The 26,184-nt window shown below is 36.9% G+C and overlaps 1 protein-coding gene across 21 annotated transcripts in view; it reads right to left on the bottom strand.

Annotated features, from left to right (window-relative positions):
* The window catches only part of TENM3 (teneurin transmembrane protein 3), a 1,226,612-nt gene that overhangs the window by 605,814 nt on the left and 594,614 nt on the right, over window positions 1-26,184 (bottom strand). The gene's annotated exons all lie outside the window — the stretch shown is intronic.

The following is a 26,184-nucleotide window of genomic DNA, read 5'->3' as shown; positions in this document are numbered from 1 at the left end:
GTCAAAATTGCATCTAACTAATGAACAAGTAGGGAAGTTAATAAAATAGGTAATTTTTATAAATGTCATGACCCAGTGGCACTCAAATAATAATCTTCTAAATATATCAATGATGAACTTCCAAATGTACATTTTAATAAACTTAAATTTAACTAAGTTATTTGCATCAGCTGGAAAACGCAAGGGGGTTTACTTTCTTAACTTTAATTTTCTAAAAAATGTTTACTTTCTTCCAGATGGTAAGATTAAATTACATAAACACTGTCAGCAAGTTGAATCCTCAGACGTATTCATTTCTACCGCAGAAGCCTTAGAACCTGTCTATAATTTTGTTACTGATGTTTGGAAACAGCTGTAGCTGACATGCCTATGTGTTGTATATGTCAGCATTAAAGGATTAAATATTCTTTACCCCCCAGTGGAGAGGGCTTGAGCTGTTAGCTTGAGCTAGTGTAAGATATGTCAGAAGCTGTTACTACAATAGAGATGTCTCATTACACCACTGATAAACAGAAAGGTCAAAGATGCAGCATTTAGCTTTTTCTCTATACGAGATTTTAGGGAGAAAAATCTTAAAACATATAAAGAATTTTAAAACTATAGCATGGCTCATGAGAGGGAAAATATTAAAAGATTATCAATCTGCTACAGAAAATCTTTTGTTAAACAAAATGCTTTTATGTTTTATGCAATATTAAGAAACGACAGCAGGTAGTTATACAATTTAATCTCTTCAGAAAATCAAAAGGATCTCTCTCATGCTCTGTTTTCTGAATGTTCTATTACATATATCATTATTTTTCAAGCATTAGGAAAGCAGCGTGAGTATGGATGGTAATTCAGAGTTCATTTTTATGACTGTAATGGAACACCAAAGCTTCATGGCTTAATATTTTAAGTTGATTACAGAAATTTACCAAGTTATGCAATTATTATGGACAACCATAAGAAGAGTGTGCACAGAGTACTTAAGGCCATACTTTCATCTCATTTACTCAACTCCTGCCCCTATATATTTCATATTATTATTATTATTTAAGTATTGTAACTTTCTTCCTAATACTTCATGAGAATATTTTTTTAAATTGCTAGATAAGGGCTTGATCCTGGACCTTCCAAGGCAACGGGAGCTTTTACACTGACGTTAGTGAGAACAGAATCAGGCTCTAAATGAAAGGTAGAAGAGCACAGGTCCCCAAGGGAGTCGAAAAATAGAAAAAAAGAAAAGAACTTGCAAATGAGCAACACGGAACCTATTACCATACATTAACTTTTATGAACTTTTACAAAAATTAGAAGATACATTAAAGCTGTCCTAACAATTTCAGGAGATCACGAGAGTGCATTGGTCTTAGCAATAGAGACATTTCCCCCCCCCCCCCCCATGTATGTACAGGGCTTTAGAACATTTGCTTCAGGATATTTAACACTGAGGAAAAGCCAGGTTGTGTGTGCCATTCACATCTTCACTTCTCACTTTTCTCTTCAATTTAGGACACTGCAAGGAAAATGCCCATGTTTTTATGGTGTTTCACAGAGTTAAAAGGTGGGGGAGGAAAAAAAAATATAGTCTCTCTCCCCCCACAAGGTCCACAACAATTTTCATTATCTTTAGTTACATTCCATATCTAAATGTTAATAACCAATAGGACTTGATTTTCCTCATCTTGTTACATGAAGATCCAGATTATGACCTTTGTCCCACCAACTTAGTGTATTTACATTAGAGTGTGACAGCAGGCGTTGAAATCAGTGTTCTTGGTTATCAAAATGAGCATCAGTATGATCAGACTGTTCAATCATTTCTACTATCAATCACTTTTCCCACATGCTGTTTCAATCCACTACCCTTGGGAACAAACTGCCCTGTGGCAAAAGTACTGTATAAAGTACTACCACTATGATAAAAAAAGTGAATCCACTTGAATCTATTTGAAATTCCTGGGGTGAGGGGTTGGGGCTTTTAAATTTTTTTTTTTTAAGCACATCTGCCAAAACACATCCCAAAATTAGCATACAACATTTTGTGATATCAGAATACCATTCAGTACTGGCATGTACAGAGTCACAAATTAGATCAGATTACAGGTTGTGTAAGGAAGTACAAAAGTCTGATTAGAGCCATAAATGTTTCTAAATTTTTAAATAAAAGCCTTATACGTTTTGTATACAAGCATTTTCTTTGTAAAAGATGCTGTGTAATTTTGCAAACTCAGAATCCTAATGCATGACTTAGCCCATTGCTTATTCTAATTATTTCAAATATATAAAATGACAGTTTTGTTCTGATGTTAAATATTACTGTATTTCTAAAGGGAAATGAATAGGTTACACAAAGTATTCTGAAGATGGAGATATATACTTTGAAAAAGGCAACAGATGATGGCCATATCAGCCTGTTTTACAACGAAAACAGCACACAAAATGATCCCTGTACCAGACTGAGAGCAGCTGTACAGCTTGCAAAGTCATTGTGACATCGCTGTTCAGTCTGGGTCACCTTTTGATATCATCTTACTTAAACATGCTTGTTAGTCTGACACAGACCTTGCAGACACATGTCTACCTTCATACTAGACGATTTAACTAAAATGTCCCTATTGCTTACACAAGGACACGGTATCCTGGATATTCTAGACTGACAGGGGCTGATACTTACACACCTTTCTAATACAATTTAAATTGGCAAATACCCTCAGTCTAGACTTCTCTGGATCTAGAGTTATGAGTATTTTCTACTAACACCTTGTTCTCAGGCCTGGAAATGCCTGTCTCACCAAAGCCATCGTGACTGCCCCAAGCTGATATAGTCCATATTGATGCCAACAGCCACAATCCTAGGGTCCTGAATATGGCATAACCAGTCACTGAAAAGCCATTTTAATGTAGTTGCCGGGCATAAATAGTGAAACTGAAGGCTCCTCCTGAAGCTTATTCTGTGTATTACCCTTATTCCCATAGTCAAGACCAAGCTTTTAACTCCGTCCTGAATTCATCCACACACCAGCATAAGATTCTCCTGCACCTGGAGTTCAGTGTGCAAGACACGTCCTTGACCGAATACCAAATGCAACACACAAATTACATTAAACATCTTTCAGTGTGACCAAACACTATATGAACATACGGTCAGTCATACTAACATATCAGTGACTTTCAGAGGAGACTCATTGCAAAATTACTTTATACAGAAAAATGTACTTGGGCATAAGCTTTTGTGGGCTAAACCCACTTCATCAGATGAATTTAATTGGAACTAAGAAATTATATAAAAATGCAAGTTGAGACTCCAACAGTAGTCTACCTACATATGACCCCTTTCGGCAACTCAGAAGCCACCAATTCAGATGCCTGAGGAATCTCCTTAAAAGGCCAGCAGATGCCGCTTACAGGGTGGGAGGGACTTTTAAAAAAATAATAATAAAGCTTGATCTCTAACTCTTCTGATTGCTGTCCAAAGAGCAGCATAGTACCAAGTATATCAGTGGTTTCCAAACTGTGGCCCCGGATCACCAGCCCTCTTCAAAACAGAGGCTGCTAATCCACAGCTAATCTTGTGGCAATGGTTCTTGTTTCCTTCTGCTATGCTGCATTAAAAGACAGCTAAAAATATATTAATTTTCCAATGCTTCTTTTCTAAGCAATTTCTGTAGTTGCCACATGGATGCTATGAAATTGCAAATCAGAGAGGAGGTGATCCATGAGACTCTCTATTAAAGTGTGGTGAATACTATGAAAAAGGTTTGAGAATGGTAAAAATGTTGCAGTTAAAAAAATACAAGGGCTAAATAACATACTACATTTTCCCTAGGGTCAGGCAACTTCTCAAATGTAAAAAGCATTATCCAGCTAGAGATTCCCAGAGGAGATTTCTCCCTGGACAGCAGGAATCAGAGCTGACATAACACCCTATGCAGCCTCCACCGCCAGTCTAAGGGAAGAGAAGGGTCATGACAGAGGGCATGAAAGAGCTGAGCTCCACCACATCCACAGGCACCAGAAACATAAAAAAGTTAGAACCGAAGTATCTAGAAGACCCCCCTCCTGCTCTATTTTATGCTCAGGCCAGGCACCCAGTCCTAAATTAGGGAGTGGCAATCAAACAGTGGCCAGTCCTCTCCACTACACTCAAGTACAGCTGAGACATAGTTTAGAATCAGGTGCACTAGCTCTATGAACTTTGACAAGCACATTAGGAAAACTGAGGTAATAATATTGCTCACCCCATCTCACTCTCATCCCCCTAGGGTTGGTAGAATAAGTTCTAGATAAATTAGTATTTTGACATTTAGAAATTAAGGTTCCTCAGTAGAAAAGGTAGGACTAAAAATGTGCACATTCCTCCTAGGTAGAGTTTTTTCACTTTTGAAAACTAACCTGAGCTGATTCAGAGATAAAACACAACTTATTCTCCAGTGCCATGTTTTCTTCCACTGTCTTCATGAATAAAGAATCACATCTAGTTTTCAAGTAATGTTAATTTCTTGAACTTTCCTCTATCCTGTCCTTGAAAATTGCCTTTTCCACAAGCAAATGTCAAAATCCTCCCAGGTTTTACATTTTTGATGCAATGTGGTTTTGTTGCGCAGATAAAGGGGACACTAGAAACACTTTAGAAAAGTTGGCTTTGTTTGTTTTTTGAAAATGAGTTGAGCATGATCTCGTGCTTGTTTGAGACCTACTATTTTTATTTGCAAGAGTATAGATCCCAAGGGATCTGAGAATTGCCCTCATATCCTTCAGGGTGTGAAGTGACTCATCTGTAGAGTCAGAAAACAACTTGTGACCATCGAAGAGATGATCCGCTACAGTACTCTGTGCATCACTTGGAAAACTGGATAGGTGGAGCCAAGACACTCGTCATATCACAAGTCACAGAGAACATGGACCAGGCTGCAGAATCAGCTGCTTTCAAGGAGACCCATAGAGATGTCTTCGCCAAAAAGCTGACCTTCACTTACAATGGCCTTAAATTTGTTCTCTTCAATGGAGATAAGGTGATGTCTAAAGTGCATCTACAAGATAAAGCAAATCCTGTTTACTACTCCTCTAACCTGTAAGTGGAAGAAGCAGTAGAATAAGGAGTGGGGTAACGCCCTTAGGGAAAATTCAGGTATTAAATATTTGTTACTTGCATGTTTGTATTAGATATATTTAACTAATTGGTTGTGCATTATTATTCCAAAAATAGGTATCAAGTTAGTTGCAACTCCGGACTTCCCCAACATAGTAAAGGGGGCCAGCAACATATGACCTTTGTGCTTTAGCCAACAAAGTGGGTATTCACCCATGAAAGCTTATGCTCCAATATGTCTGTTAGTCTATAAGGTGCCACATGACTCTTTGCCTCTTTTAAGGAAGTATTGAAGCCTCTCACAAGCAATATGTAGCAGACTTTGCCAACCACAATATAAATCATGATTATTATAGGTCCTAATTCATTGACGTAAAACGTCAAACTTAACTAATTGCAAAGTTTGCCTTTATATTTCCTAAATAAAGCATGTGTTAATATTTGTCATTTCCACCCATTTCTGTTTCAATCTAGGATATAAAGACTCAAGAAAAGCAGGCTCCTGACTAAATAATCACACTTATTTTACAGACACACCAAAGTTGTAAACCCAGGACAATTATTAATTTCAAATCTTAGGTTTGCTGGATCTGCTCTGAACAATCTGTAATCCATTGGTGGTATGGTTTGTGGTATGTTGGGTTATTGTTTGGATTTTTTTTATGTCATGTGACTGGGTTATAATTTGTCATATTTTGGGGGAGCTTTTGTTGCAACAACTCTCTCTTTGTGCACAGAGAGGTAAACAACATTATTAATAATGAAACATTCTTCTTTGTGGTATCAGACTATTTCAGTATTAGAATTGGAATCTAACTACCGTGGGTGTGTCCCAAAAAGACACCTGGGATGGTTCAATCTTTGCAGAAATTAGTCAGGTATGTTTCTTTCAACAATTTAATTGGAACTAATTATACATATAGACAATTTTGATTTGAAGTTTGTCAGGCAATGTGGCCAGTTGTTTGGGAGAACACAGATTAAAATTCAGAAGTTCATTGAGCAAATCATCATCATATTAATGTAGGATTAATAGCAATATTACAACTACAATGTAATAATATATATTTTATTTGGTTCTCATAATCAAACTCCACAAAAACATAAAATCAAGTTCCAGCTAAAGTAACATGGTGTTAAAATAATCAACCAGATTACCATCCCAATAAGGGTGGTGCTGTATGTGTCTATACTGGAAGGAATTCTTGTTAACTATTTGTGTATTTGCCCTTGTAGAATTTGAGACATTCTGGTGTTTTGTTTAAGAATAGTGAAAGGAATTAAGTTGCCAATTTCAAAGCTGGTACATGCTGTAACATTAAGTCCCACAATGCTGTACCAGGAAAGGGACATGTCTTTACAGATACTCAGCAGTAAAACAAGACCCTCAGAGGAGACCCAAGACAAACCCAGCTCACGGCACTATGTAGCTGACAGCATTGTTCCTCCTCTGCAGCAGTCTTGATGTCCATACAGTTTGTTCATGGAGGCACCTGGTCGATTACATGCAGACTCACAAGCTTTAACGTTTATACAACGTGAAGGGAGCAAAGAAAACAGACTTTGTTGTAAACCTCCAAATGATGAACTCTACAGCTGGGGTAACTGTGGTCTGTAATCAATGGCAGCAGCCCAATATAAGGACACTCTTTGGTGCACTGGTGCCAGCTGTGCATCTCTATCAGTATTATGGAGGGCGAACAATTTATGAGTTTACCTTGTATAAGCTTTATACAGGGTAAAATGGATTTATTTGGGGTTTGGACCCCATTGGGAGTTGAACATCTGAGTGTTAAAGATAGGAACACTTCTTAAGTTGCTTTCAGCTAAGTCTGCAGCTCTGGAAATGTGATTCAGACCCTGGGTCTGTGTTGGAGCAGACTGGCATGTCTGGCTCAGCAAGACAGAGTGCTGGAGTCCCAAGCTGGCAGGGAAAGCAGGGGCAGTAGTAGTCTTGGCACATCAGTTGGCAACCCCAAGGGAGTTTCTGTGATCCAACCCGTCACAAAGACGAATAATCAAAACATGGACAGTATTGAGTTTATTGCCTGAACTAGTGGTATCAACATATATATGTATTGTAAAACAATATGTATTGAAAATGGTCATATTGTAAAGGGAATACTAGGCGAAAGTGCAACCCTCAGCTATAAGCTAATGAAGGTAAACATGCCACCCTTAGTAACCTGTGTAAAGGTCTAGCCTCTAATCAATAACTCCAGGGTGGGAGGTGGCTACACTTATAGCAAAAGTGTAATGGATACAATATGGTATACCAATTTCTGCATACAGTACACACATATAGCACAATTTAGAATTGGGAAAGGCCCTACAGCTAATCAAGGATTAGCAGTTGCTAAATGGTATTGTTAAAGCTGTTTTTAAAATATGGCAGAGGAACAGCCACTTGTTTTAATTCTTATTAAAAAGTGCCACTGCTCTCCACTGAGAGAAACTCAGATACGGGGGCCTGTGACACTGCACCCTAATTAAGACGCTTATCTAACTAAGATTACATCATGGCACCTCCTTGCCTATGTTCAGTCCAGATGAGGATATATTTGGTCATTTGGCAGCTATCCATTCAGTAGTTCACCTTGAAAACAATGTCTACAATAAACCCATCAATGTACCTCCGCTGGTAGTAGATCACCCTACACAGGAAATTCCACTGATGGTCTGTTGCTCTGAAAAGTAATACCAGTACATTTGCAAATAAGAGATGTTTGAGGTGGATACACCACAGTGTGGCCAGAAGCAAGGTACCAACGAAATCAGTCATCCTCATATTAACCTACCAGGTTAACCAAGTGAGGAGCGCATATAAGAAGGGTGAAGTATAGTGGAGATGGCCAGTATGGTAATGACCAAATATCAAGATATTTTTATGGTCAACTGGAATATAAGCTCACAGAATTAAATTTTTGTTACAACCCACAGGCACTTATACACACATACTGATTTGACAGGTGGCATTTCTCTTTTATCAGTCATTACTGGGCTATGTAAAGCATGGGTTTTAAGCATTTTGTAAGGCCCTAAATTTATGTGATAGGGTTCATTAACAATCACTCTATCAAGGGGTGGCCTGTAGCCCAGCAAGCTAGCTTACCTCTATTCTATTCTCTGCTTTGCATTATATTCTACTTTATTATATTCAGCAGTAACGCAAGGAACCAACAGGCTTGTATCCCGTAAGACATTGGCTTCAGCAGTTAGCATGAGGCTTAAGGCCTATGAACTTTGGCACAGATATACTTAGGTAATTCATAAGTTTTGGGGAATTGGAAGTAGAGCGTAGGGTGGAATTTTGTCCATAATGACATCAGCCAGCCAAACACACACCAGCTTTTGGAAGGTTTTGGACAGAACATCTGACTGCAAGAGTGCCATGGCAACGAATTCACACATATGATTATGATTTCACAACCAAGAAAAACAGTGATTAATGTGGAAATAAAGATTCCAAATCTTTGGCTGGGACATAGTATTTCTTGTCAGCATGTCTACATGTCAGGGTGTTGTAGCTGGAGATTGCCACATAGTCCCGGCCAGCTCCAGAAGAGCCTCGTTAATTGGAAGTGGCATGCATTCTGAAGCTCACGTGTGTAAACCATGCAGGCGTTTATGATTAGCAGTTGATGATTATTGGTTCAAGAGGTATCTGCGATTTACTTCATCCAGTCCTGGAATTACCTGAAGTCATCTGCCTTTACAGCTTCAACAGGTAATGACAATGAAATATTCATTGACGATTTTACCTCCTTATCAGCAATTAATATCTTGTTCTTCAAAGGTCAACTCAACTGGTTCTGGTTGGTGAGGCAGAAATGAAGGTACAGGGGAGGAGAGAGAGAGAGAAAATGTTTATGCTCTCTGTATGGGGAACTCTGGAACCTCAGAAATTGTTGGTAATATAGGCCCCATAGATCCCGGTAAGGCTACTTAGATGGACCATACATCACAGGGAAGAGGCAGCTACTGTTTGCCATCACAGGTGGTCAGAGGTCAAAGTCACCTCTTCCCTCTTCTCTCCACATGCATAGGAGAGTAATATCCCACTGAATAAACAGGAAACCCCCCCCGAACAGAGAGTTGAGAGTCAGAATCTCCTTCAATATATTCCGTGGGAAGCGATAAGTGCACTCCCTGGATGGTAGCTGGGGAATCAAGAGCGGCTTGATGAGAAAAAACTGCTTTCAGTGACCCAGAGGATCTCGCTACCAAAGGATGTGCAAGTAGTAGAGACCACTCTGGTTCACTGGATACAAAAAGATCTCTCGAGAACTGGAACTCCGCAATACAGAAGTAAAATGGAAACTGACATTGGTACCTGGCTAGTATGAGCCATAAGGTAAGCCTGCACAAACAGATTCAGGAGGTACAAAATGAGGCACCAAAGGCGGCACAGAGTACCAAGGAACCAGCTGGTCCTGAACTCTTCATTGTAGAATGTCTGCTGAAATGGCTGTGATCTATAGCAAAGGAGGTCTTCAATGTCTTTTTCTGAAAGAAGCATGGCTCTGAGAAGCCTTAGTCTCCTTTGTGGTACCGTATGCACTTGGAACCTCGGTAGCTCTCCTTTAGGGAGCTGAGATCTCTGGTGACCAAGCTCTTTAAGGGAGAGCTCTCAGTCATGCTCCTCTTAACAGTACTTGTTAACTTTGAGTGTAAAGATGTCCATACCACGGTTACAGGTGTAGACATCCCCCAAAGCTTTGGTGACCAGGATCTCGAGGAGGATAGGGTAGCAGTTGTCTTCTCCCTTGTAGCTCTCAATGACCAGGATCCAGAGGTGGACAGGGCACTACATACAGATGGGTTCTCAGAGTTCTGGTTGGAAGCTCATTCTAGGGCTCCTCCATCATGAGGGGTTTGAATTTTATCTCCCTGTTCTTAAAGGACCTGCTTTTAAATGAACAGCAGATTTTACAGATGATGATATCCCCCAAACACTTTAGAAACAGAGTGTCCATCGCTAACCAGATAGGAAAAACAAAAGTTTAAAGTCTAGGGATCCCAATAAAAGAGAGTCCAAAATAATCCTTGAAATGGGAAAACACAAACAAGGGGGAAAGAACAATCCCAACACTAACTACTGTAACTAGAAATAACTTTACTATCTAATAAGCATGGTCAAGTGGGCATGCTTGACGCACCACCAGAATGAAGGAAGTTGAGAAAGGACTAAGGTGGGTTTGCCTGTGCAGCTGTATATATCCTTGCTACAGGGCATGAGGATGTGTAGGGCACATGCACAGACCAAACAGGCACCGCTACCAAAAATCGCTGATCAAAGTGCATGCACAAATGAAGTTGATCACCCATAGGGACATTACTCAAAGAACATGCTCAAAAACACACTTAGTGCTCAACAGTTTCCACTCAAGTCAATGGCAAAAGTCTCCCATCACTATTAATGGGAGCAAGATTGGGTACCAATAAAAATCATTAATAACTATGGTTAATTATAACTTCTTTTCTTCATATATAGCCCGCATGTATTTCCAAAGAGAGTCAATTATATGGAAAGTTTGAAGTGGGTCATTTTTAAACTAGAAGGAGGCAAAGAAGCATTGGACATAAGACAAAATTTAAAGCAGGACTACCTTTAATGACCTGTAGTTAAACAGTTTGACATTTTCTTCAGTCTTTACAGAAATATTTATCATTCCCTTTAAAATAATTCTAGAAATTTGGCTGCCATGTAGCCAGACTGGTAGTCCTGACAGATGGGTTCTAATCCCAGTGCAGAAACTGACTTGCTGGGTGACTGCAGACAAACAACCTCTCTGTGCTTCAATGTGTACAGTGTAAAATGATGGTAATTATATTCACCTACTTCATAATTATTGTGAGGCCTAAAACTCCACTGGTTGTCTTTCCCCCCCATGAGCAACTGAAAAAGAAGGGTTATTTCAGTCTTAACTATGGCAGTCCCATCGCTCTCAGGAATGTGAAATGAGCTGCAATGTGTTTAGAACTTCAACAATCAAGCTTAAGACATTGGTGAATACAAAAGTAGCGACTTTAATTATGTAAGCAACACTTTGCCATTGCCAAAAGAAGAAGGGGAGGGGAGAATCTTGAAAGGGGAAAATATTTTTATTTGTCTATACATCAAACATTGTATTTTTGGCATACAAATTTAAACTGAAAACTTCCTCCCTTGGGTGCACAAAACCAGCCTTACTTGGACCAACCGCAGGGTGTGAACCTGGGATCGCTCACACAAAGTATGAAGCTCTTCTGCTTGAGCTAATGGCTTCACTAAGTCCCCTAGCTAGCTGCTTTGGGTCAGCCACTAGAGGGGAACAAAATCCCACATTATACATGAATTACATGTGCTTTTCTAGCAACAGCTCATTACATTGTGCCTTTTTCTTCAGACCGCGCTAAATAAAACAGCAAGTACAGCAGTGATTTCACAATATGATAAGATGGCCAGAGGCATCCATTTTTTATAAAGACTTTATATCTCTAATGATTCCATTAGTCAGGATGCTACACACAAAGAAGAAACCTAGTATATGTAGTATATGCTCTGCTCCTTTCCATATGACGGTGGGGATTTAAAGCAAGCAACAATGGGATGTGGGTGTATAAAAGCAAAAGGTAAACACCAAATAGCCATATCTAGTCCTTCTGCAATGCAAAATCTCATCTCCAAAAGGCCAGGAGCCTAGGAAGAAGAGTCTAGGGAGCAGCTGTACTACACAGTATGACTCTCCCTCTACATGGAGACATTCAGGAATGTTAATCCAAATTAACTAAAAGTTTGAATTTAAAGGTTATTTACACTAAACTAAACCAAATTAAAGCCACTCAAACTCCAAATGAAAGTGTCTACACAAAGGTTTAAACTATTTAATCCACACCGTTAATTAATTTGGATTAATTTTCCCAAGCATCCCCACATACACAAGCTGTAAATTACCACGAATTCTAGGTTACTGTTCCCTTGAAAATTTTGGAGCATTAACTTGTGGAGGACTAACCAACAATAGCATGGTACAGGCAATATATATGTTTCAAAGAACCTGGAATGAGCAAACAACAGCCATAATGGTCATCCGATACTAACTGCTAGATCATTCTATCAGCTCATTCTACTCCACCACACATCAAACTCTCAGAGGAAATAATGCAGCAAAGTTGAATCCCAAGAAAGGTCACACAGCTATGGAAGGAGGAAGGATTGGGGTCACTGCACTCCTTCCATACAGATGTGTATGTGAAGGGAGACACGTTTACACATTTACACAATCTCAGTTAAGTCTTTCTTACTTAGCCCAGCCCCATAAACTGCAAGTCTATTATAATGCTAAGTTTGAAACATCCGACATAGCAAAAATAGGGAAAAACAAAAGAGGAAGTTGTCCACAATCATTTCTAGGAATCCCATTCTTGCAGGTATAGAGGGAATGAGTGGCAGAGAATGCATTCACTTGTAATTCCAATCACAAAAAGTACCCCTAACCAACAACCAATTATGAAGAAGAGTAGAGATTAGAGTCTGAAGGCAATTTAGAATCACGGGGGGAAAAAAAGAAAAGGCTTAGTAGAGAAGTCTAGAGGGCAACGGGATAAGGAGTAAGAGGAAATACTTAGACCTTTCAAAATGCTTAATGCATTTTAGTCCTTCTGAACACTGTATTAAAAAACCCAAAATACAACACCCCCCCCCACAAAATGTAGAAATAATATTAAGTTTGGGATACACAAAAAACCCACAATGGACAATATAAATTAAGTCATGAAGACTGGTATCTTTTTCTAGTTTTTTAAAAATTAAACATTTAATATTTCTATGCAGCAAATATGCAATAGAAAGCTACAACTATGTTAAGTCATACACGGGATTTAAAACTATTCCGTACAAACAGTCGCAAGCAACACAAACTACCTTTTCAAAACAAGACAAGCAACTGTACAAGGAAATAAATATAATCATAGAATATCAGGGTTGGACGGGACCTCAAGAGGGCATCTAGTCCAACCCCCTACTCAAAGCAGGACCAATCCCCAATTTTTGCCCCAGATCCCTAAATGCCCCCCTCAAGGATTGAACTCACAACCCTGGGTTTAGCAGGCCAATGCTCAAACCACTGAGCTAGCCCTCCCTCCTCAAAAAAAGCAATCTTGAATTATTTTTTTAAACAAAAATATTTGCAATGATATTGCAAGAAATATTGTTCTCATATCTCATGAATAAATGTTAAATTTATTGCATAAACAATTTTTGGCAAGGGGCCTGATCTTACAAACACTAACGTGTGAAATTTCCTGCAGGTGTATAGTCTAATTTTCTTTCAAATGGGCTCCCCAAGTATGTAAGTGTAGAAAGTTCAATCCCTGAGGGGACCATTTAGGGATCTGGGGCAAAAATTGGGGATTGGTCCTGCTTTGAGCAGGGGGTTGGACTAGATGACCTCCTGAGGTCCCTTCCAACCCTGATATTCTATAATTTGGCCCCCGATTTGCATCCATTGATCTCATCCAATAATAATAGTAGGGATAAGATTTTGGTTATAAAATTGTCTTTGTATGCTATCAATCTCTAGACTTAAAGAGGATGCTCAAGATATACAGATTTAGACAATTTTCCATCAATCCAATTTCCATAGAAAAAGTTTTAGTTCAGGCATTATGTCTTCCAAGTTTCATTATATTTGGCATAAGTATCTGAAGAAGTGAGAGTTGCTAAAAACAACATCTTGTCTTTATTCTTCTCCTAAATTCAAACCTTAAATTTACAAAGTCCAATCCTACAAACTCCTACTCTTGTTCAACAGCTCTTCCACAGGATTAGTGGCATGCCAGTGTTCAAGATCAGAATTTTTTAAAAAAAACCCAAAAACAAAAAAAGAAAACAAATTGGAGCTTCAGTAATCTTTACTTCAGGTACTATCATTTGTAATCTATTCTCAGAACAAGACAGTTTACTTCAAAATAGGGGCCTCACGGGTCCACAGCAGGAGGATTTTTTAAAATGTCTGTTAAACTACTCATAACATTTTCCACTACTATTGTACATCCTAGATTGTCTGACTATACTGAAAGAAGGACAGGAGACACGTGATATGGTTTTAATCAGGCCATAAATTTATTAGATGTATAAAAGTACACAGTGCAGGTAACTCCATGTTCATTTAATATCTACCTGGGGGGCTTCCACCATCCGCCCCGTTTCCATCCATGTTCCTCAGCCAGTCCATTGCTGGGACCTTACCAGCTACCCCCCTCTTGTACGAGGTTAAAGTGGGCTACAAGAAATGGGGGTTGGCTTCCTGCTGTACCATTCATAGGAGTCTCTCCCTCCTCCCATTCCATTCCTTTAACCAACACCTTTTTTAAGTCCTGTACCAAGCCATTTATCTGGTCACTGTATGCCTTCCCAAAGGAGTACCTGAACTGAACATCTCCCCCACAGTTACATAATGAGTTGCAATGTGTAGCCTCACCCCCTTCACTCCTCACCATAACAATGCCTGCCTGGAACTCGCTGTGTGGAAGGCGAAAAAAAATAGCACTCCACCTAAGCCAATCTGGTGGTGATGGAAAAATTCCTTCCCAGCCCCCCCTGCAGAAAGGAGCGACTAGCGTGATGCCCACAGCAGTTCCTGACCAAACCTGGTATTTTGCCACCTCAAGGGGTGGAGGGTGGGTGCTCCCTCACTTGTTCTATGGGAAAAAGGGATTCACACCCCCAGGCTTGCTCCTTTTCAACCCCTCAGTCCTACTAGTCCCAAGGGATAGTCAGCATCACCACACTGACCCACACCCCCTTTTGCACCGGCTTCTGACTTCTCTCTCTCTTCCCCCCGCCCCATAAAACACTGTTCTCTCTCCTTCAGCAAGCCAGACAAAGGCTCTCTGGCTTAAAGGTATGGTGTGGCCATTTAGCACAGTGAAACATAGCTAAGTCCTGTTGGGTTAGCTTTACAGTTAAATTAAAATGAATGTTTGTGGCTATTAAACAAAAACAACTACTTCTTTTTGCACATTTGCATCAAGTTTCTCTGGACTGGAGACATTCTACAATTATCTTTTATTCAAATGTTTTGAAATTAAATATTTTAACATAATATTTTAAGCAGTCAGTTCTGAGATGGGTGCATTTTAATGCACCCATTTTCTTTATGAGGGAGGTGCCCATCATATTAAACATGTACCATGAAATGCTAACTTACTAAAGAATTTCTGATATTTCTGAATGTTTTTCTTTTTTATAGCTGATTCTTTTCTCCAAGCAGTCACCATTGTATCTGACATAGGAGGTTCATATTCTGCTCGTCTAATTTACACAAATACTCCCAGTGAATTCAAAGGAACTATCTTGCACAAGAGAGGTGAACAGGGACCTGACCAGAAGAGGTACGTGCCCAGAACAGATTACAGAAAAAGTTAAACCAGTTCAGTGAAGCAGCATCTGACTGAATGTGAAGGAGTATGGACCCTCCATATCCAACTCTTGGGGGGTTTGAAAACCCCAGGCAACCACCCCACAGAAGTGAACGGAACCATTTGTGTGAACACAGATCACAAGCAAGTAACCATTTACAGCTCTAACCAGTTGAAGAAATAAGCATTTCTGAGGTCTAGTGAAAAACAGCTAATTTGGCATACATTTTGAACTTGTGAAAAAATATTTGACCATTGAATACATTTAATATTTAAGGTCTGAATTTGAGAAAGAGCAACAAATAATATCTGCAAAGTATATTTAAACTGCTAGACAACTTATGATAAATTTGTAAAAAATCACCCATTAACTTTCTAAGTAATTAAATTAAGTTACTGCCAGTCTAGTAATATTTGATAAGACTACAGTGCTGCATATCCCAGTTCTGGTAGAATCCTTCACCAGATATTCACATCTTATCCTTAAACTCTCCTAACTCCTAAAGAATAATTCTTTAAAAGTAATCAGCCTGATCCTACAATCCCTTTATTTTTATATATATATATGAATAATCACTACCCACTAGAGAGATCCTATTGAAGTCAATGGCACTATTCGTGTGTGTACAGATTACTCATGCAGCAATTTGCAGGATCAGGACCAACAAGTGCATAAAAACTGCACATCTCTCTAAATTTACGGTCTCCCTCACAAATCCCTAATTTAGAATGAATTACAGGTTTCCTCAGAGACCAAAATTCTTTGTAATTATTTCTCAAACCAGGACTAAATGTATAGATGTAAACACATAAAATAAATGCACAGCCCTAATTCAGTGGTTGAGCTCAGAATCAGTATATAATGGCATCGATTAGGACATGCAAGCAAAGAGGACAAACATGGGGATGGATTTCAAGTGGCTAGTCACAACATCATTTGCAGTTATCAATGGATAGGAGCACCATTTATCCATCTCCCCATACCTGTTATTTAGGTGGGTCACTGCAGGGTTTATAGAGCATCTATCATACAGGCCATAACCCAGGGTAGATTTTCCACTGCCTACCCCAAGGATTCAGCTTACTCTGCTAAATCCTGCCACCTTCAACCACCAAAAAGGGGGCAGATTGCAGATCATGGCCCATTTTTAGTACCTTCTAGGGACTTCATGTCTCCCTCCCCCCAGAATCCACCAGCAAAATCCCACATCTCTTACTTTCTTGTTGCTGGCCCTTTGGCTTTTATTTGCACTGAACTTCAGCCACAAGTTGTGATGAAACAAACAAACATTCACACAATTCCTAATATAAACCCTAAATCCTATACCTATTTAACTTAGCTGTGTCTCCATGTTGCTATTACGAAGATTTTAAATAAAAAATAAAAATAAAGCAACTAGGTCCCAGCCAATTTGGTGCCAATGGGAAAAATTCCTTTCTGACCTCTCAACAGGCAATTAGTCAGACCTACAGCAACCTGAAAATACAGTTCCTATACCATATAACTACAGGGAGGGAGTGTAAGGTTCATCTAAAAATGAAGAAAAAGGTCTTAAAAATCCCTCCCCAAGGGTTTAAACAAATGAATGTGAGAGGAAAGAGTCAATCAGCTCCCACCTGTGGCTGGCCCTTGGCAATGGGACATTCAAGGGGAAGAGGGTCCTATGCATGTGTACACTCCCTGTTTATCCTAAAGCTGTTCAGCAGCTTGCAGATCCAATCAAGTTTCGCATCTGTTAAATCAGTGGGTGGCAACTGGACTGTCCTACAATTCACGATAACCGCTCGTGTTACTATTAACTTAAAAAAAGAAAAAAAACTGCAGAAAATCCATTCCTATGAACATTTTAACAGTTTCTTTAGAGTTAGGGTTTTCAAAGGGAGAAGTAGCCTTTTCAGAACTCAGGTAGTAATGATACTTTACCATTCATAGCCTAATAAAATTTGATACTTAAATACAGATCATTAGTATCACTGACATAAAAGAGTTTGCTCCAAATAAATATGAAGTATGCTGAAAAAGATCTGTTGAAGTGCTTATTTTTTTACTACATTACAAATAGATAAAAACACTTCTATCCTCTGATGTTTAGAGAATTAGCTGATGGCATCCATAGAAAAATCACTTTGCCATCGTTTTCAAGTCCCTCGTTTGCCACACCACATCAAACCTCTTCATAACAGAGTTAAAATATCTTGCTTCAAAAAATAGATATTTATATAAAAACACCTGGAAGATATTAAGCTTCTGCCACTACTGCACTAAAGCGAGGGTTGACCTACACAGCTAATATTAAATTTCAAAAATTAAATACATATCCATACTGTATGCAGCCTAGCTGGAATTCTCTTGATTAAACATCCTAATTAATTTGGCTATGGTGTGTTTTATATTATAATTTAGCTCTTATTCATGAGGTCCGTTTATTCCATCCACTGAATTTAATAACTGTACTGTATTTAAATATATTGTTAAAAGTTCTAATATTACATATCGTGCCATAAGGAACTATTTGGCTACTTCATGAAACAAAGCATCATTTTGAACTTTGTTTTTGAAGTGCTTAAATGGCTCTCAGAAGTGAATATCCATCTTTATTATTCTTTTAATAAAACTATCTATTCTGTACTAAGTGTTTGTATTCATATTTTCTTGTGCTTTAAGACATTTTTCTCTGTAATGTATTTTGATGGTTGCATTAATTAGCCCACTCTTTTTTATGCAATTTATTGCTTTCAAGCGTCAAACAAACAAAATCTATTAACACAAATGCATTTCCAGTTCATTCTCTACATAGATAGATCACTAAACATTACTGGCGGACTATAATTAAATAGGTGAAAGATCCATAGAACGGCAGCATAAGCATGAACATCTCCATTCAGGATTGTTCTTCCCTCATGGCCCAATCCTGTAAGGAGCTGAGCATCCTTAACTCCCACTGACTTCACCGAGACCTTAGGATACTAAACATCTTGTAAGAGGTATGCAGCACCTCACATCATTAAGCTCTCAAATATTTATTGAAATCACAGCATTATACAATTTACCTGAGATACGGATGGGGGTGGGGGGGAAATCAAGTTTTTCTGCAGTTCTGTACCAAGGTGCATACTTAGCAAAACAACATTGTGTGACCACTATTCATTTAAAGATCATTCCTCCTCCGTCAACTGTTTATGTAAAAAACCAAATTATTTCATTTGAACATTATACAACTATAAATGTTATGGGTTTGCTGCCATTAAACTGTAACAAAATAAAAGGGGAAAAGCTGTAAAAGATAAATTCCATATAATCTTTTGCCCCCAATTAAGTGATCGGTACAACATGTTAAATCATGCTCAAAATAAAACACATGAAGCCTATATTGCTCAAGGGTCCCACTGGCCAAAGTCTTGATTTGCTAACTAATTATGGATGAAAGGAAATCAAAGCTGAAGTCTCACCTGAATGTCTACCAGTATGACTTGTCAAATTCAAGCTATAACCTTTCAGTATTCGTGAAAAAACTGTGGACAATCATATGTGCAGCAGTAGCGGACCTGAAGTTCCACTGTTGCAAAAAGGTCTTATCAATTTACTGGTCTTACGAAATATGGGATAGCAGTAAAATACCCACAACGTGCTTGACTGCTGACTGAATAATAGAACTCCAATGATTTTTCCTCTCCACCCCCCCCCCCACTATTACAGAATCATATGACTGCTCAGTCACTGTCACCACAGAACAAAGAAGATGACTGGTTGAACCATAATCAAACCTTTTCCTAGCTACAACTGCATGATTCAGACCAGACCACTGGCATGCAAATCAGAAACATCTCCTGAGAGGGGATAAGGAAGACACTGAAAACTTTATAATTTCAATGGTATGAATGAGGACAGACTTTTACAAGAAAAATTGAGCATTATTTTCTGCTTTGTCAGGTTTTTTAATGCAAAATTAAGGATACCATTGGAAAGCAATAAGGCTCAGACCATCAGCATCCACTCAAATAAATAATACATTTTATGAATGGAAAGAATTATTTATATTTTGCTGAAGAGGAAAGAAAGGGCTAACTTAGTAAAGTTAAAATTTATTAACGGCAAAATGTCTCATTCTGAGAGACCCTGGCCCTGTTCCACAACTAGTGTAAATCACCACACATCCATCGAAGTCAATGGAGGTACGCTGGATTACAACAGATGAGGATCCAGCGCACTCCTAGCTTCAGTTGTTATTAAAGAATTAGCCATAAAAAGAGTAATCCTGTTGGCACTTTTCCTCTTAGTTTATAGACAGTAATTTGTGATCAAGTTTACTGGTCGTATTATACATGTTTTAATAACTATCAGTTTGCTAGGAAAATGTTTATTTTTCAGAGAATAAACTGTGTTTAATCAATCTACCAATGGTTACCTATAGGTATTAATATTTACTTCATGTTCTGATGAGAGATTTTTTTATTACATTCTATTCTGTAGATAAGTGAAATAAATTACTTATGATGCTTTTTGGTATTAAGGAAATGCTGTTGCTCCTAGTAATTAGTATTAATGACCTGCCCCCCATTATTTAGATTATAATTTTTTGGCCAAGGTCCTATACATTTTATTTATGAAGCACCACACATCTCTCTGATATAATGTAACTTAATAAAATAGTCAATGGCAAATGCTCTGTTGAGTTCAACAGCAGTGGAAGGGCCTATACCTGTATGACAGCCAAAGTACTATATACTGTTTGCTAATCTGAATGACCATTTATTAGCACCAATGATTTCTTAGACGACTGTACTTTAAAAATGTTCACCTACCCTTTGACCCGAAACAAATTAAGTCAAATGCAAAACTCACCTCAGAACTCTATATTTTAGGGAACTTTTTATCCTTCACTGAGTTGGTTTATAGTGAATAATGTGCTGTTTACACTGTTCAATTTCTTTTAAAGACTCTGAAATGTGGTTGTCTATTGTGTTCTCTCTCTCAAGAGAAGAAAATCCATATTTTAAATCTATGCTTCACCAATTACAGCACCGGGAATAGTTTTCTTAAACTATCAGAAATTGTAAAATCTCAAATGAAGAAATAGAACACATTGGACCCCAGTCTACTGTGATTTTACTGTTATTTAAAAATCAAAATAAAAATGCTTCATGCTGACAGAAAGTAATGCAGCACAAACCGCAAACTGACTTCGCTACCACATTTTACAGTATCAATAGACAATTGATGGTTTATACTACTGTCAGTATTCATTTTTAGGATTGTTATTTCCATAGGTTATTGATTTACTATAGGGACAATTATTTCACCTCCATACTTAAAGCTGTAACGCAAAATATTAATACAAGATGCTACATCAGATTTCTGTAATTTGGATGTAAAAACTTAGTAAGAATAAAACTTCAATTAAAAATTCTAACTAGACATTTAATAAAAAATAGTCTACTTTCCACTCAATGGGCACATAAGATATGAATGTTAAAAAAAAAGAGTCACATGTCTGCCTCAAAGTCGAATAAATCCCTAAAAAAATAAATAATAATCAGTTAATTCATTTAAAGTAACAGAAGTACTAAAAAGTTGAAAACATTCCATTGGAAATAAACGAGATGTAAAAAGTAGGTATAGAGATTAAATACTAAATTTGTGCCAATGAAATCTGATTCGCCAAAAGGGGATACTTTGTATAAAGTCACACAGAAAAACTTGAAAATGCAGCAATTATGCACATTTACACCCAGCCCAATTTAAAAAAAAAAACCACGAACAATACCACCTTCATATGAATCATGCATTGAAGATCTGACTCTCTGTTCCTTCTCTATGGAGAGTTGGTTATACTGATTTAGAACACCATGTATGTCATTAGAAGAAAGTATTCTCTTTCTTTAGATTAGAGGAATATTTTAAACAGTATAAAAATAAAGCTGGCAGATAGTTTTCTGCAAAATAATGTAGTAATTGCAATAATCTTTAAAGCAAAAACAAATTCAAGAAATATACTAGTTACAGCAGACTGATAAATGAAAAAAGATTTCTCACTTTAAAATGTTTCAGCACACTATCTTTTGATTTCTTTTTAATTACCGCAAAAAAATTTTTTAAAGGTTGATCAAAAAAATGTCCTAAACAGATAGTTTCTTTTCTGAAATTGAAAATAGTTTTTTTAAAAAACAGATTTGATGTGCATGCATGAATGCCAGATTAGAATGGACACTAACTGCATTGAAGTAGCCATTACAATCTATCATACACAAGTAATTTACAATAAAGAATTTGCACAATAGATATAGCCAGCCAGATTTAGACCCCACCTAGTCCTACTGATTTCAATGGGTTTGCAAGAGATATTAACTTAGCACTGGAAAATGTTGAGCCCAATTCAGTGTCCTGGATATAATTTAATGGTTGGTTTTGTCTGGATTCATGACGATTAACTTTCAGACACACACACACACACACACACACACTAAACAATTAAGTTTATATTAATGAAAGCCAAAATTCAAAGTAAGATTGCCAGTTGATCTTTAACTTGTCTGTTGAGTCTCAGTGTTATAATATACATAGATGTACACCCTGTTCCTAGACACATGACATATCTTGACACAACAAAGGAAATTAGACAGAGTTTCAATCTTCACTATGAATTTTCTATCTTGTATCAGTTAAAGATTTTATATCATTTTTATGTGAATAATATTTATTCCAAACTTGCACTGGAAAAAAAAAATGTATGCATGCAATGCAGACAGACATCAGTCTGGAAAGAGACTCTAAAGGTTATTATTGCAAGTGTTATTATTCTGTACTCTGGAACTTGTTGAAAAAGATTATTCCCTTTGTAAGAGAGTTCTGGACTTCTGTCACGGCTATTTCAGCTACAGGTTAAGATGAACACGTACAGTAAGATAACATGTAAAAGAATGCATGGTTCTTCCACAAACACCACCAGCCTTTCTGTAGTTGTGTTTAATATTTAACTATGTAATTGGGCAAACATTTCATAATTTCTGTATCTTGTGATTAGGCAAAACTAACTCTGAAAACACTTATATTCAATAGTTTAATTGTAACACACCCAGAATTATCTAAACTTTGTCTAAAGTAAAAATCTATCAGCCATGTATTTAGTGTCAATAGTGTGACAGAGATTAAAACCACTGGACAGACCATACATGAATGAAAGCAACACCAAACTAAAGACCTGGCACAACTCACTGGGGTTTTTGTTTGTTGTTTTTTAAGGACCCTCTATTTCTTTGCTTTATTTCATACCACATTGTTTTAATCTTGTCATCCTGATTTGAGTTCTATTGAACTACATATATTTGTGTGTCACACAGCAGTAAAACGCAAACATGTACTTTTGGTCTATAACAAAATGCTGATGAAGACAAGGTAGAAGATATAAAGACAGAACAAAACATGCAGATATCACAGCAGGCATGAGAACATCTACTATCCTTACTCTTTTTAGAAAAGGATAAAGAATTACTTCCCCATGCACTACCTTTCATTACCTGGGTTATATCGAACACCTCAAACAGAAAAGTTATATCACACAGCAGTAGGTTTACATATTGTACACAGAGACCATTCCCATTATTTATGATTTGGGAAGTCGAAATATTTATGCCTTTCTAGAAGAACAAGTTATTCTTCAAAATAATGTTCAAGACACGCAGTATCATAGTAAAGTATTATTTACAAATAATTTCTTATCATTCCAGATTTAAAGGAAATACATGACTTTGTACCTAGGCAGCAGTTTAAAAACAACATTCAAAGATGCATGAATTAATTGTTCGTAAAACAGCCTCATTTTCTCTAACTCTTCTATAAAGCTTCAATCAGGCCACAGAAAGGGCATCCGAGTAGTGTGACCCAATAGTCTGAAACTCTTAGAAGCCATAACACTTGTTTTGAAACAAATGACTTCTCAAGCTGGAGCAGTCCTGCTATCAATCACCAACAAGTTAATTCTACATAATAAGGCCGGTTTGGATGCAGACTGATACATTGTGAAACGCTGTATCTAAAATTGATTAGAACAGCACTCAAAATGAATGCAGCCCTCCAAATCACTTCTTTGCTCAGAAACATTAATCTCAATTATAAGGAGAGCTTCATAATGGTAATGCTTGGTATGAAAAAAAAAAGTATTAAATAAATCAGGGTTTATAAGACATAGCAATTAATCAGTTTTAGAACTAAAAAAAGGAAAGCTTTTTAAAGTGCACATTTCTACTGTAAAGCCTTTGTAACTTCCAAAACTTTAAAGATTTATTTTTCAAAAACTGTGTAACTGACAATGTAGAACCCATCTTAACTATGGGCTTTTAAATAAAAGGTTACTGAAAATTGGAAGCCTTCATACATTAACACTACATTTTAATATGATACAGTTCATTGATCCTATATTTGTGCAACTTGTCACTCATACTGAAAGTAAAGACAAGTGCCATAAAAGAACTCCCTAAGTTCAATGAGTTATTTGGGGAAGGGAGAAATTTCTTGCACCCAACCAAAGTCTTCATGATAATACAGTAGAATCCTATTTGATAAACAGGGTTCAATTGAATAAACTAGCAGAAAGACTAATTGCAGTGGGCTAAAATGGCAAATTCGCAATCCATATCTGTTAAAATAGCAAAGTGGTTAGAAGAGTTCACATACAAGAAAACAAGTAGTAAAGTAATAAAGTAAAATAAGCTTCTAAAATAGAATTAGGAATACCATATATTTTCTGTGCTCAGATTTAACATGTCTATTTCATGCATACAGTAGTTCAAACATGGTCTTTGTCAAACTGATCAAGCAAAATACTATATATTTGTGCATAACAAGTTATCTCAAGAGAAAAGTATTTGGAAGAGATTTTCCTTCAGATTTTTTTCATTCCTACAGTATGTTTAAATAGGGATATGTATTTTCTACAAGTTAGAATTTTATATGTCAGCATTAACTTCAGTAAATTCAATCTCACGTTAGAATACAAGTCCCAAAGTTTTACTATAAGTTATTTGCATTTTCTTTCAGGTCTACATAGCACAATGCAGTTTTGTACACATGGTCTGATCCCACAAGGTGCTGAGCGCTCACAGTTCCTACTGGGCCTAATGCAAAGTCCATGGAAGTCAATGGGAGTTTTTTCCTTCACTTTCATGGGTTTTGGATAAGGCTCATTGATTTCAATGCAGTTGACAGTGCTCAGCACCTTACAGAACTGGAACTATAGTTTGTTAACTGTTATATTTCTAGGAGAAGACGACAATGTAATGAACTTCAACTTTGCCAAAATTTCATTTTCTAGTATTTGTATGGTTTATCTCCAATAAAAATTGTTTATTTGCACATTGATTTGTATCTTTAAATCCATTTTCTTTTGGTATATCCTACCAGCTTGGCTGTTTGTGTATAGGATAATTACTCCTCAATCAAAAGGGGTTTAACTGAAGTACCAGTTTTAACTTACTAACCGGATTATGAATGTTGCTCTGGAGTTTTCCCCTTTCCACTAAATTTTAAACAAAAAGGATTTATTTTTGATGGAAAAACTATTTGACCATCCTATATCTTTCAGTTTTTACACATGTAAAATTAGCTCACTTCTATATAAAAATATAAATTTAAATATTTATTTAGTATTATTTATAAATTTAAATAAATAAAATATAAATTTATAAATATACACACACACAGTAGCCTGTCTTCTAGTTTATGAGACTACATAAGTAATGTAACAAGTCCATAGTGACCAAAAAAAAAAAAAAGGAACCCACACAGCAGTGTAATATAACACAATTTGAAAAATAATGTTCTAGACAACTTTAACATTTTTATTTTATATAATCAACAGTCCATTCTAAGGTCTAAGAGTGTATATTTTTTCCTGTTTTGTATTTACATACAATTACATTTTGGTATAGAACATATGTATAGAAATTCTTCCACAATCGTCTTAATGTGCATTTATTTGTAATCCTGAATATCAGTTTTTTGTTCAGTTTTGTTTGTGTGGGGTTTTTTTGTTTTTAGGGGGAATTATAGTTGTGTTTATTGTAGTTTTCTTCAAGGAACATGCACGTAATATAATTTGCCGTTTTAAGTTCATTAGTTATCTTATAGAGGTATCATGTTTACATTAAAATTTGTGCTTTGAAACTCGATACTGGAATTTACCTATGCATAGAATTTTTTTAAACTGTTAAATATAGTTAAGACAAAACATCTGCATCTAGAAGCAAAATAAGCAATATACTGGATATCATACAAAGAAGGATAACAATTTGTAAAGTTAAAGAATTTCTAATGTCAAACAGGTTTATCACATTTAGTGAGTACAGATGCAGACTATTTCACTATTCTCACACTAAAAACGGTTTTGAATCTAAATATAAACAAATTTGAAAGAACCTTGAACTGCAGAAGACCACAGAGTAATGACTGATATTAGAACTTAAGATTGTAGGTCCACATACAGGCTATTTTTTGTGTATTTTAATATGGTAAATTACTTGGTTATAAAGTGAAGTTTACAATATAAAACTTTTTAGCACACAAACCACAGGCACTGACACGATTGACCATATCAAGCACAGTATTCTTCTAAGAAAGAAAACAAAAATACAGGAAATTTAAATAATATCATTAGATCAAAACAAACAAAACGCCAGCAACTTGGAATCTGTTTCAGTCACTACATATTAAT

The sequence above is a fragment of the Natator depressus genome, chromosome 4 (assembly GCF_965152275.1).
Source record: "Natator depressus isolate rNatDep1 chromosome 4, rNatDep2.hap1, whole genome shotgun sequence".
Classification (NCBI taxonomy): domain Eukaryota; kingdom Metazoa; phylum Chordata; order Testudines; family Cheloniidae; genus Natator; species Natator depressus.
This window is presented reverse-complemented; position numbering and strand designations above follow the sequence as displayed.